The following is a 10,589-nucleotide window of genomic DNA, read 5'->3' on the forward strand; positions in this document are numbered from 1 at the left end:
AACATTTTAGGGCGGGACACTTCCCCCCCCTTCTTTTTACAGTGTTTGTAGTTTTATGAATAAGGCATTCATTGTGCCCAAACCCCAAAGATACCCACCTTGGAGGGAGAGCTAAAATTAGTATTAAGTTGTCAGAAGAAAAGACGGCTCGTGTGGGATGCTAGAGATTCGGCAGGCAAAACAACATCCCTGAAAAGGCTGGGTCCTGTGCTGCACCTCTTGTTGGAGAGCTGATGGTTTTGCATACACGCCACATATACACTTGTTTACCTGCCCAAAAAACTTAGTTATTCCTGCAAAGTTCAGCAGTGTAAAGCTGTGCCAGCACATACATGCCTGACCTCCCAGACAGCTTCTGGGAGCAGAGTAAGCATCAAGATGCAACTATGTAAGCAATGAGTGTCTTGAATTTCCATTCCAGAAGAGCCCAAATCATTTTAAAGGCAGTAAACATTTTAACAGGCTGCCCAGGGAAGTGGTGGAGTCCCCATCCCTGGAGGTATTTAAAAGACGAGTAGATGAGGCACTTAGGGACATAGTTTAGTGGGCATGGTGGTGTTGGGTTGATGGTTGGACTCGATGATCTTAGAGGTCTTTTCCAACCTTAATGATTCTATGATTCTATGAAATATGTAGCTGGCATCCCTTATTATGAAATAATAGGCAGGTCTGGATGGAGCACGACACATTTATCAGCATGGGATCAGGGGAAAAGCAAAAGAAGCCTCATCTTCACTCCAGATGACGTTAGGGAGTACATGGCCAGAGGTGCCCGGCTTATGACCTGCTGCAGGAGAGAGGGACGGGTCAGTCACCTTGCATGTAAAAATCCAGAGCAACTGGATAAGGAAAGCAGAGCCTCCCTTATCGCCCTGGCTGGAGTGAAACTGGGTGTATATGTGTGTATATATATGTACATATGTGTATATATATGCGTATATGTATATCTATGTGCATATATGTACGTGTGTGTGTATATATGTACATATGCATGTATCTACATATAACCTGAGCACGCCCTCGGTATCCCGCCAGTGAAGGGCACGACAGCGGCAGTGCTGGCAGGCAGCACATGTGGCGCATACCCCTCCTTTCCCTTCCCGACCTTTGCTTACATTTCATCTAGTCTACTCTGATTCCAAGGTTTAATAAAATTTAATCCCAGCATGTCTTGAATTAATTAATTAGATCTCGTTCCAAGCCACCGTGCCAATTTCTGCAATTACACTGTTACTCACAGAAGAGTCAGAGACCGGCTGCATCCATCCCCTGGAGAAGGAGCAGCCACAGACTGACTAACCAGGGGTTTGTGAGATGAGTACAACACAGCAAAGGGATTGATTTCAAAGCGCTTTGATTTTTCTCCTCCATTATTGCAGGAGAAAAACTCCTGCAGGTACAAACGGTTGTACAACGGTTGTACCTGTGTGTCAGGTATGAACAGTTGTATCATGAGGTCAGCCCCACTCCACTCACAGCCCTCAGCAACAGAGCAGGAGTCCCGTACCTGCAAATTCAGTCTTTATTCATCAAAATTGGTGAGTTGGGACTAACGGGCTACCTGGTAGCATCCAATCCATGTGCTCCAACTACAGCTCTTTTGCCCCCATCCTTTGCTCCTGAGCTTGTTTCCCTCTTCAAATCATCCTCAGTAAAGGATTTTTTTATTCCCTGATATAAAGAAACCACAAAACTATTTTTTTCACCAGGAACAAGCTGTGGGAATTCAGGAAAAATGGGAATATTTTGACAGGACAGCAGCATTATTCCTTGTACTGATCTTCCCTGATAGATGATTTCCAACAAGTGTGACATCCCACTGGACCCTCCGTGGAGCATCCTTAAAGTGCAACAGCTACACAGTCCTCCCAAAATTTTTAGCGCTCTCTGCTCATCTTCTTCCCAGCCACAGCTAAGAGAAGAGCAATCTCCGGTGCTCAGTGGCCACAGTGACGAGCATGTCATAAACGAACAGACATGAACCACAGAACAGGAGATATTTCCCACTGCATCGTTGTCTGTTTTGCACCATTTCATGCAGTGTAATTAATTCTGATCTCAGAAGAGTCTCATCAGTTTTGTCTGCTGCCAGTGTGCTGGGCAGGGACCCTGATGAAGTGCAGTTGTTTACAAACATGTTAAAGCGTATTTAAAACCCATTGTTTCTTGCTCCAGCTGCCCAAGTACTTTTTACTCAGCTCCTGGACTCGTACCAAAAATAAAAATGACAGATTGCCAAAAAGGACAGAGACGGAGAGGGGGATGGAAGGAGGGAGGGAGGGATGCGAAGTGGCTAGACAGCACAGCAGATGAATATATTATCCCGCTGCCTCTGGGAACAGAGGTCAGAAGCCGGACCAGGCTGAAGAAACACATTACAAGAAACACTTGCGAAATTAAAGGCCAGTGAGATAATGAGCTATAACTGCAGCCGAGCAAGAAGTATCTGCTGATGGAGCCGTCTCTGAGCTCTCACTGGAGTGTGATCACCTGCTGCTCCCAGGGTGCAAAATCTGTCCCCTTCAATTAATGCTCGCCGATGAGACAAAAGGCCTGGCTATGTCGCAGCAGGGCAGCGGCTGCTGCTCTCTGGGAAGCTGTGCTCTTCCCCCGGCCACTCTCACGTTATTTCCAGGCCAACAGCTTCTCCCCAGGAAAAGGCTGTGGCTTCTGCAGGAGAACCACCACCGCCTTCCCCAGCCCGTCCCCATCCCCAGCGGCTTTCCTGCTCTTCCGCTCCCGCAGGGAACGCTGTTGTGCTACCCATCCTACACCACCGCGTTTTAACTCTGAAAATAACCTGTGGCTGGGATCTGCAACATGCCCCCAGCTCAGTGAACCTGGCTGCAGACAGCAGCAAGCTGCCGTGGGATGTGCACCCCTACAGATAAAGCTGTACGCCCTAAAGCAGGGAACAGACAAACCCATTTTTCACTCAAGGAATGTGTTCATCTGTCTCATATCAGCCAAGTGACTCCCAGCCCTTAAAATCTGCCCAACACAGGTGCCAGACCCTGGGTTGAGCCTCTACAACATGCTGGTGGCCAGTGTCAATACCCAGCAGCACAGGACCTTCTTATTGAGGATTCTCCAAGAGCTCCATGAACGGTATTTTATTTCCACAAACTTCTCCAAAGTTGGGCAAGCAGCATCCCTAAGGAAGGTAAAACTTCATCAGTAAATGCAGCGACTTCATGAAGGTTGGAAGGGGAAAAAGGCACGGCTGCAAGGACAGGGAGAGCAGGCAAGGGAGGGCAGGATTGGGGCACCTGCTGGTCATGTCGCTCAGCCACAAGGGGAAAGACCCAACAGTGGCTTCTGTTTCTAAATATTTTATATTAGGCAGCTGTTGGATAAAGAGCCAGAAGGAAAATCACAGCAGCAGGAGAAGCGGCCTCCACCCTGATACTGCAATCCACATCTACCAGGTTCAGAAAATTACAGCAAGCACCTGTACGGGAGCACAGGCTGCTCTGGCTGGGCAGCTACGAACAAAACCAGCAGCACACTGTAAGCATAAATAAAATAAAAAACCAAGATCGGCAGCCTGGATCAGCCTTTGCCCCTCAAAACATCTTTTTAAATGCTCAGTCACCGTACGTCTGCTCGAGGAATTGCAAACCCCTGCGACCATGTCACCTTGGAGGGGCATAAAACCTGCAGAAACCCTGGCAGACAGTGAGCCTCCCATCACAACGTCAGGCAGCATGGACACGGGCTCAAGCCTTGAAACACCACAGCCATGGGCTCTGAGGTCCCCCACGCTTCCCAAATCACTGGAGCAGGCACCAAAGCAATGGCTGAGCCTCTTACCTGTGGACAAGCCACTACAGGTTCATCTCTCTGATGCTTCGAGGAGACTCAGGTGTTCATACAGTGACCTGGGAAAGGGAGCCTAGGGAAGAAAACATGAGACCTTAATGTAATGAGGCAGTTTTAAATGTATGCCATTTATACCACAGACACAGTCGCATCCTCTCCAATTGTAGTAGCAACTCATATTTTTCTACTTGCTCCCATCAAGACATTAGGGCTTTTCCTTACTCGCCCTTTCACTCCATATCTGCAATCCCTTCTGCCACTGTTTTGGCCTAATCTTTTATGCATTTTTCTCTATGCTGTCCTCTTCTCACATGGGACCTGCACATGAAAGTAAATAATTTTTGAAGAGTATCATTGCAGAGATTTTTCCTTACATGTCAAATGATTCATTTCCAGATGTACAAAGACAAGGCGCAGGAAGGAGACTGGCTAGTGATGGGCTTTCCAGTTCTCCTGAAACCAGACCCTGAATGCAAACTGGACCCTATCCGGACTACTTCAGAGATGGAAAATAAACATGAGCAGTGAGCCAGGCTGCCTACACACCCAGCCCTGGCCCTGCCACAGCCTGCAGCAGGGTGGGCTGCTCTGGGCACAGGCAGGGACTGATCATTCACTTCCAACGTCAGGACTGGTGGGGCTAAGCCTTAATAGAAAACTAAAAATCACAACAGGTTATGGGAAGGTACCCAGGAAAAAAAAATGTTCAAAAGGCTGAGACTGTCTTAAAGCAGAGCTAATGGACAAAGTTATCCATAATGCATCTGGGTGCAGGAAAAAAAGGCAGCACAAGGAAGCTGCTATTGAGCAGCGCTAACGAAAGCGCCTTCAGCCCCATGGGCAGCAGCTTCATGCATGTGGGCAGCTGCAGCGATGACCACAGGCAGCATCCCCATGGTGGCACGGAGCATCCTCAGTGGCCAACGGTGGCCGGGCATCCAAGCGAGCGCAAGAGGAGCAACTGCAGCCTGCAAAACAGCAGCATGCAGGGAAAAAAAAGCAGCTTTGCCCTTGCATGACTCCTTTTAGTTGGAGATTTCTGGGCACTTTATAGTCAACCATTAATTCTCATAATCTCAGACAAGCAAGTGAGTGATTAGCCCCATTTCACTGATGTGGAAACTGAGGCAGGGAGGGCTGCACTGACGCCGATGCAGAGCCCACGTGGTTCCCATTATCCGCCCTTAGCACCACACTTCTTCCAGGTCCTTCAGATACACCCATCCATGGTTACTCTTATTGTCTCTTTAAATTCATTTTTCTCATTACGCAGGAAGAAATAACTACAGACAGGTCAGACTCTGAGGATTTAATGGAACTAACACTGTTAGGCCATCCAGCAATTCTTCATAACATCTTCCCCACCATGCATTCTGCTGCCAGCAATTAAATTAGATAATTTTAAATCTGTATCCTTATTAGTGGCTTCTCCTGAAAGCATGTTGGCACACACATGCAGATGCAGAGCTAGTATGAACTTACAGAAAACTCCGTACAATGTTATTGCAAAAGCACATACGTACAAATAAATGCAATAGCAGGACAGCGCTGAGAATACTTTAAATCATTGTGAACAAAAGACTAAAGGAACTGGTGAAGATAAAACACCCTACTCAATAATGCCAGACAAAGAAAAAAACATTTATATGTTAATCTTGCAACTGTCTTACAAGAAAATGTTGTTTTAATTTAACAAGGGTGAAAGACCAAAAAGTGGTACAAAATCAGTTTAACAACCCATAGAGATTGTGAGTAAATGTTGGTTTTAGCATCAGAACACAGCACCATGGACATGGCTCAATTAATTCCCGAAGCACGTGCGATAAACAAATATCCCATTTTCTGCTAAATTCTGTTAAGGGACTTTGTTCTCAAACATTAATTTACCTAAGATTTTGCAGAGATCTATGAAGTCCCAGCTCAGATCTCCGTCGTGTTCTGCACCTGCCCCTACGCTGCTCCCAGAGAGCCAACAACATTCGTAAAACACCAGAAAACGCTCATTGCTCTCTCATTCGACACATATAAAACTCCACACCAGTAAATACAAAGACAGCTCATGGGTGCTCAGTGATATTATGGAGCTCCATATACCTGCCAACTTCCAGAGGGAAACAAGGAGACATCTATGCCCATCTCTGCTACGGCCAGGCACTGCTGCCATGAATGCACACAAAAATCTGCCAAGCTCTGGCTGATCTGGAATGATCCCACCCTGCATTATTTCTACGCAGTCCTCAGCCTGTATTTCTGATATTTTCTTTCCTTCTTTCCCTTTTCTCTCCTCTGAGTAGCAGCGTCCAGCAAGGGGAACAGCAGGTGACCCCGATCATCATCCAGGAGAAGGCAGACAGGTCCATCTCTCTGTCTCTTCTCCCCCTTGGTTGGCATCACCCCTTTCTCGCCTCCCCCCACAAAAGTGCAGGAATTATATAGCAGGCTGCCAAATTGGTGGAGCAAGTGAGGATCGAGTCCTCCCCAAGATGGGAGAGGGTGAGGAAGGGGCTGTACTGGGAGGGGGGTCCCATCCTCTAGTGCATCTTCACCTGGGAGCTGCAACCCTACAGGGACGAGTCCCCCCCGCTCAGCAGGACTAGCCTGAGCAGGGTGCCAGAGACCGGTCAAATGGGCCAAAGGGTGATGCTCCTCACACTAAACCCCTTGCAACTGTCCCTTTTTCCCAAAAGCCTCCTGATATATGCAGTGATATCATAACACTTGCTTGACAGCAGCATCATGAAGCATGCTGCAGAGCTCAGCAGCCTGCGCTGAGATGCAACACTCAGCGCCGAATCGGCTCGCTCCAGACCCAAAAGCTCTAGGGCCACGTTCATGCAGCACTGTCTTGGCAAGTCCTCCCTGCCAGAAGCAGCAACGTGTAGACCAGGCAAAGAAACAAGCTAACATCACCGTAATTGCTTCCAGTCCCCTAACAAGCCGGTTCAGCCCTTGCTCTGTGACGCTGTGCTGCACCACAAAAACATGTCCTTTGCGTGACAGCTTTGTAGCCTGTACAGCTGAGATAATGATCCCGACTCTTCTCCCACAGGTGATCTGAGATCAGGGGGTTGCAAGCGCTGCAGTTGGGGTGACGTTACTACGCTTTGCTTCCTCCTTCTCCCTGGTGCTTCCTTCTCCCTGCCACTTCTCTCCCCCAGTATAACCTCCCCTGCTCACTCAGTGGTGACAACCCCCATCCCAGTCTGGGCTTTGCTGGCCCCAATCCTGGAGCACACGTGCTGCCTGGGCTGCCACGGGCCATGGCAATGTAACCGGCTGCAGCTGCCAAAATGAGGTCCCTGGTCCCCCTGCTCCATCCTTCTGGTGACCGATGCATTTAATTATGTGTCTGCGAGTGCACGTGCAGGCTCCTGCAGGCTCTGCTCAGGGAACGCGTGGAAAATCTGGCTCCAATACAGTGTTGCTCTATTTTACCTTCTTTACTGCTTGAAAAACATTTGGCCGTTGCTGGAGAGAGCCAGGCTAGACGCATACATTACAGCGCGCTCCAGAAATAGCACACACTGCCTTGCACAATTTTGCAGCTAAAAAGCTTCCTTTCAGCTCAGCAGCCTGTCCCTGTCCGTGGAGCCGCGCTGGAGAAGGCAAACCAGGTCTCTGGAGCCTGCAGCTTGGGATGAATCATTGCAGGAAGGTTTCATGACTTTGAACGCAGGTGAACAAAGCGTGAGCGGGTTTGATTTCCTCTCCCTCGCTGCCAGCTCCTGTGTATCTTACGCGAAGTGTTTAATGAGCTAATTTGTACGTTGGAGAAGAAGTTGTACGTCAAAGCTGAGTTTAGCTTTGGCCTGGCAAACAGAGCTGTCTATGAGGACAAGCCTCCCATGAGCGCTGCTGTGCCAGCACATCACACCACCTGCCTCAAAGGGAGGTCAGTCTGCAGAACCAACACAGTTCAAGGATTTTCTCTGAAAGCCACCACTTTGAGCAAAATACGATGGTTTCTGGTGACACAGGCCATCCTCAATCCACAAAATAAGTATCATTTGTAGTTTGAGTTGGATTCAGGCTGGAGATCTCTGGATGAAAAGGTCTTTATTTTCTCAGGTAGGTTCTGAGGTCTCCAATCAGCCATGAGAGGTAAGGGCACGTGTTGGAAAATCAAACCGATTTCTGGAATAGTGCATTTACATCAAATTCTGACCTTTTTGGGACCCCATCTCTGAATATAGGCAAAGCATTCCCCACAGTTGTTCAGACACTGTTCAACAGGGTCCGTAATCAAGCATTGAGTCTCAAGTGCTAACAGGAGACCACCATCACCTACAAAACATGACCATGAAACACCTACTAGAGTCCCAGTCCATGTCTGCAGACAGCATTTTGCAACATAAACACACTGGAAGTGCCGAAATCACTGAAGAACCCTCATACAAATTAAAAATCATGGTTGATACCAGGAAGTATAAACCAACCACTTGGTATTGAACGTGTGCATCCCATTCCCGCACCCCATCCAAGAAACCCAACACAGCAGCACAGGCTTATCTGCCTTGCAGGACCTCCGCAAGGGATCCAGCACCAGCTAGATGGATCCAGCTTAACCAGTGCTCTCAGACTGCACAGATCCCTGCTGCCCACACGTCTATTCCTCTGGGATTTCTAGACCTCCAACGATCTAGTTGCAGCAGCTGGTTTTGGACTATCACATACCTAGAAATCCTAAACAAATATCCAAAGCATTTTTTCCTCCATTCTCTCAGCACAGCTTCTGGGTGGGAAAAATGTCTAGGGTATCCTAGACATTGGTGTTTGCATTAAGGTAATCACAGAATCACAAGGTATTTTCTTCCCTTATGTAATGGGCTTGGACTTGGAATATGACGATCCAGCACAAACTTTGTCCACTAAATCAACACATGAAGAATTGTATGTCGCTTTTAGGAGTGAGAGGACGTGTTTTGCTAGCAAGTTTAACAACTGTTGATGAAACCGCATTGCATGCCTCATCTCTGAATGCCTTTGATCATATGCAGCCCCAAGGACCCAATGCAGAGCAGCGGATGGTTGCGCTGAGGCAGAGCTGTGAGCAAGGGCACACCAAAACGTGCCATATTAGGTCCTGGGCTCTGTTCCAAGCTCTGCCCCAAGTGACCTTCTGCAACCTCTGAGTCACCTCCTTTGCGGTGTGACGGAGAAGAGTGACACCCACCCCTGCGTGGCAGGATGCAGCCCCAGCAGCAGGCTGGGTCACAAACTGCACGTGAAGACCAAGCACTGCCTACGAGGGGAAACCAGAACTCCCGCCCCTACATCAGGGCTCATTTTATGGGCAAGGCTCGCTTTCAAACACATGCAAGATGAAGACCAGCACACAAGGGCTATCACACACATGCATATCCTGCAAAACACATGTTGCCTGGTAGCTGTGCCTCTCCTGCTTTCTCCTTTCCCTGCAAGAAAACCCCCTTTTTTTTGGAAGACAACACTGTTCAGAATGTCCCCATCACTCAGAGAAAAAGGGAAAAATATAGAGTATTGGTACTGAGCCTGCTACAGGAGACAAATGCCATTGCCTAGATACCTAGTACCTTAGCCAGAGTCTGCAGCTATAGGGAAGGGCTAATACAGGCTCTTCGTTGTTCACATCCCCTGCTCTTACCAGTATCTGGTTGCTGTCTTCCAGGTTACAGCGTTAGTTTGGATCACGTTGCGTCAGAGGCTGCAGGTCATAATCTTCATCTGTGATTTGTGATTTATTGCTACCTGGTGACACCAGTGGCTTTACTAGTGGCATTATTTAACTGTGATGTTCTGGTGACACCAAAACCAGCATTTACGTTTCAGCCTTTACTGCCGTGAACTGGCTGGGCTGTTTCAAACACCACAGCAGCAGACAGAGCCCTGTGTGCCTCTCTTTTCCTACTAAGGCATTACAGTCTCTTTTTACATAATTACCCAGACATTTTGCCTAGCATACTTGATTTAGTGCTTTTTTTAGGGAGGGGAAAAAAAAAAGAAGACTGAAGGCAGCTGTTTGCCTCCTGGGTTGCAGCAAAACTTAGGTGCTTTGCAACCTGGAAAACAGAGTCCAACATTTTTTAAAAGTCCTAGGTGGTTGTTATAGCAACATATGCACATGTGTATGTGTGTGCATGTAAAATAGACTCAAACCCAGGTTGTCACAGGCAACACGAGTCAGCTTCGAAGTCACACCAAACTTGCTGTCTTGCTTGGTGTCATCTGAAAGCAACAGCCAGCTCCGACAGAGACGGGAGCTGGGAAATATCCCAGTATCTCACTGCTGGTGCCAGTCACTGGCTGAGAGCTCAGCGCTGTCTCGCAGCTGATTCAGCTCCTTAAGAAGAGGGTAATTTTCTTTATCCCGTTTGCTTCCTCCTCCCTTGCAGGCTGCCACAGCACCTTAACCCAGCTGGGTAAGACAAGCTCATGGCTCCCTCCCAAACAGATGGCTGCAAGGAAGGTCCAAAAATAATCTAACCCATTTGCCTGAGAGTTTTGAGCCTGCTTTGCTGATTGGCAGACCCTCCGGAGACCACCAGAAGAAGCAGATGGTCAAGACATGAGATCAGAGCTGGAGACAGAGATGTCAATCAATAGGTTGGAGTGCCAGGCTCTGGGATGTGGCACAGAGCAAGCAGCTACAGCAGCACTAAGCAGGCAAAGGTGCACTGTCCCAGAAGGACAGGTATTTGAGTAATAAGGATAGCTGCAAAGTCTGGTTTTCACTTTTTAAAAAAAAAAAGAAAAAGAAATGACAGCCTTGTCATGCTGCAAGAGTCAGC

The 10,589-nt window shown here is 48.0% G+C and overlaps 1 protein-coding gene across 1 annotated transcript in view; it reads right to left on the reverse strand.

Moving 5' to 3' along the window:
* HIVEP3 (human immunodeficiency virus type I enhancer binding protein 3) overlaps positions 1 to 3,891 on the reverse strand; it is a 146,054-nt gene extending 142,163 nt beyond the window's left edge. The window contains exon 1 of the mRNA XM_009286653.2: positions 3,814 to 3,891. The gene's annotated coding sequence lies outside the window, so the exon portion shown is untranslated. The remainder of the gene's footprint in view (positions 1 to 3,813) is intronic.
* Between the last annotated feature and the right edge of the window lie 6,698 nt (positions 3,892 to 10,589).

The sequence above is a fragment of the Aptenodytes forsteri genome, unplaced genomic scaffold (genome assembly GCF_000699145.1).
Source record: "Aptenodytes forsteri isolate BGI_AS27 unplaced genomic scaffold, ASM69914v1 Scaffold40, whole genome shotgun sequence".
NCBI lineage: Eukaryota > Metazoa > Chordata > Aves > Sphenisciformes > Spheniscidae > Aptenodytes > Aptenodytes forsteri.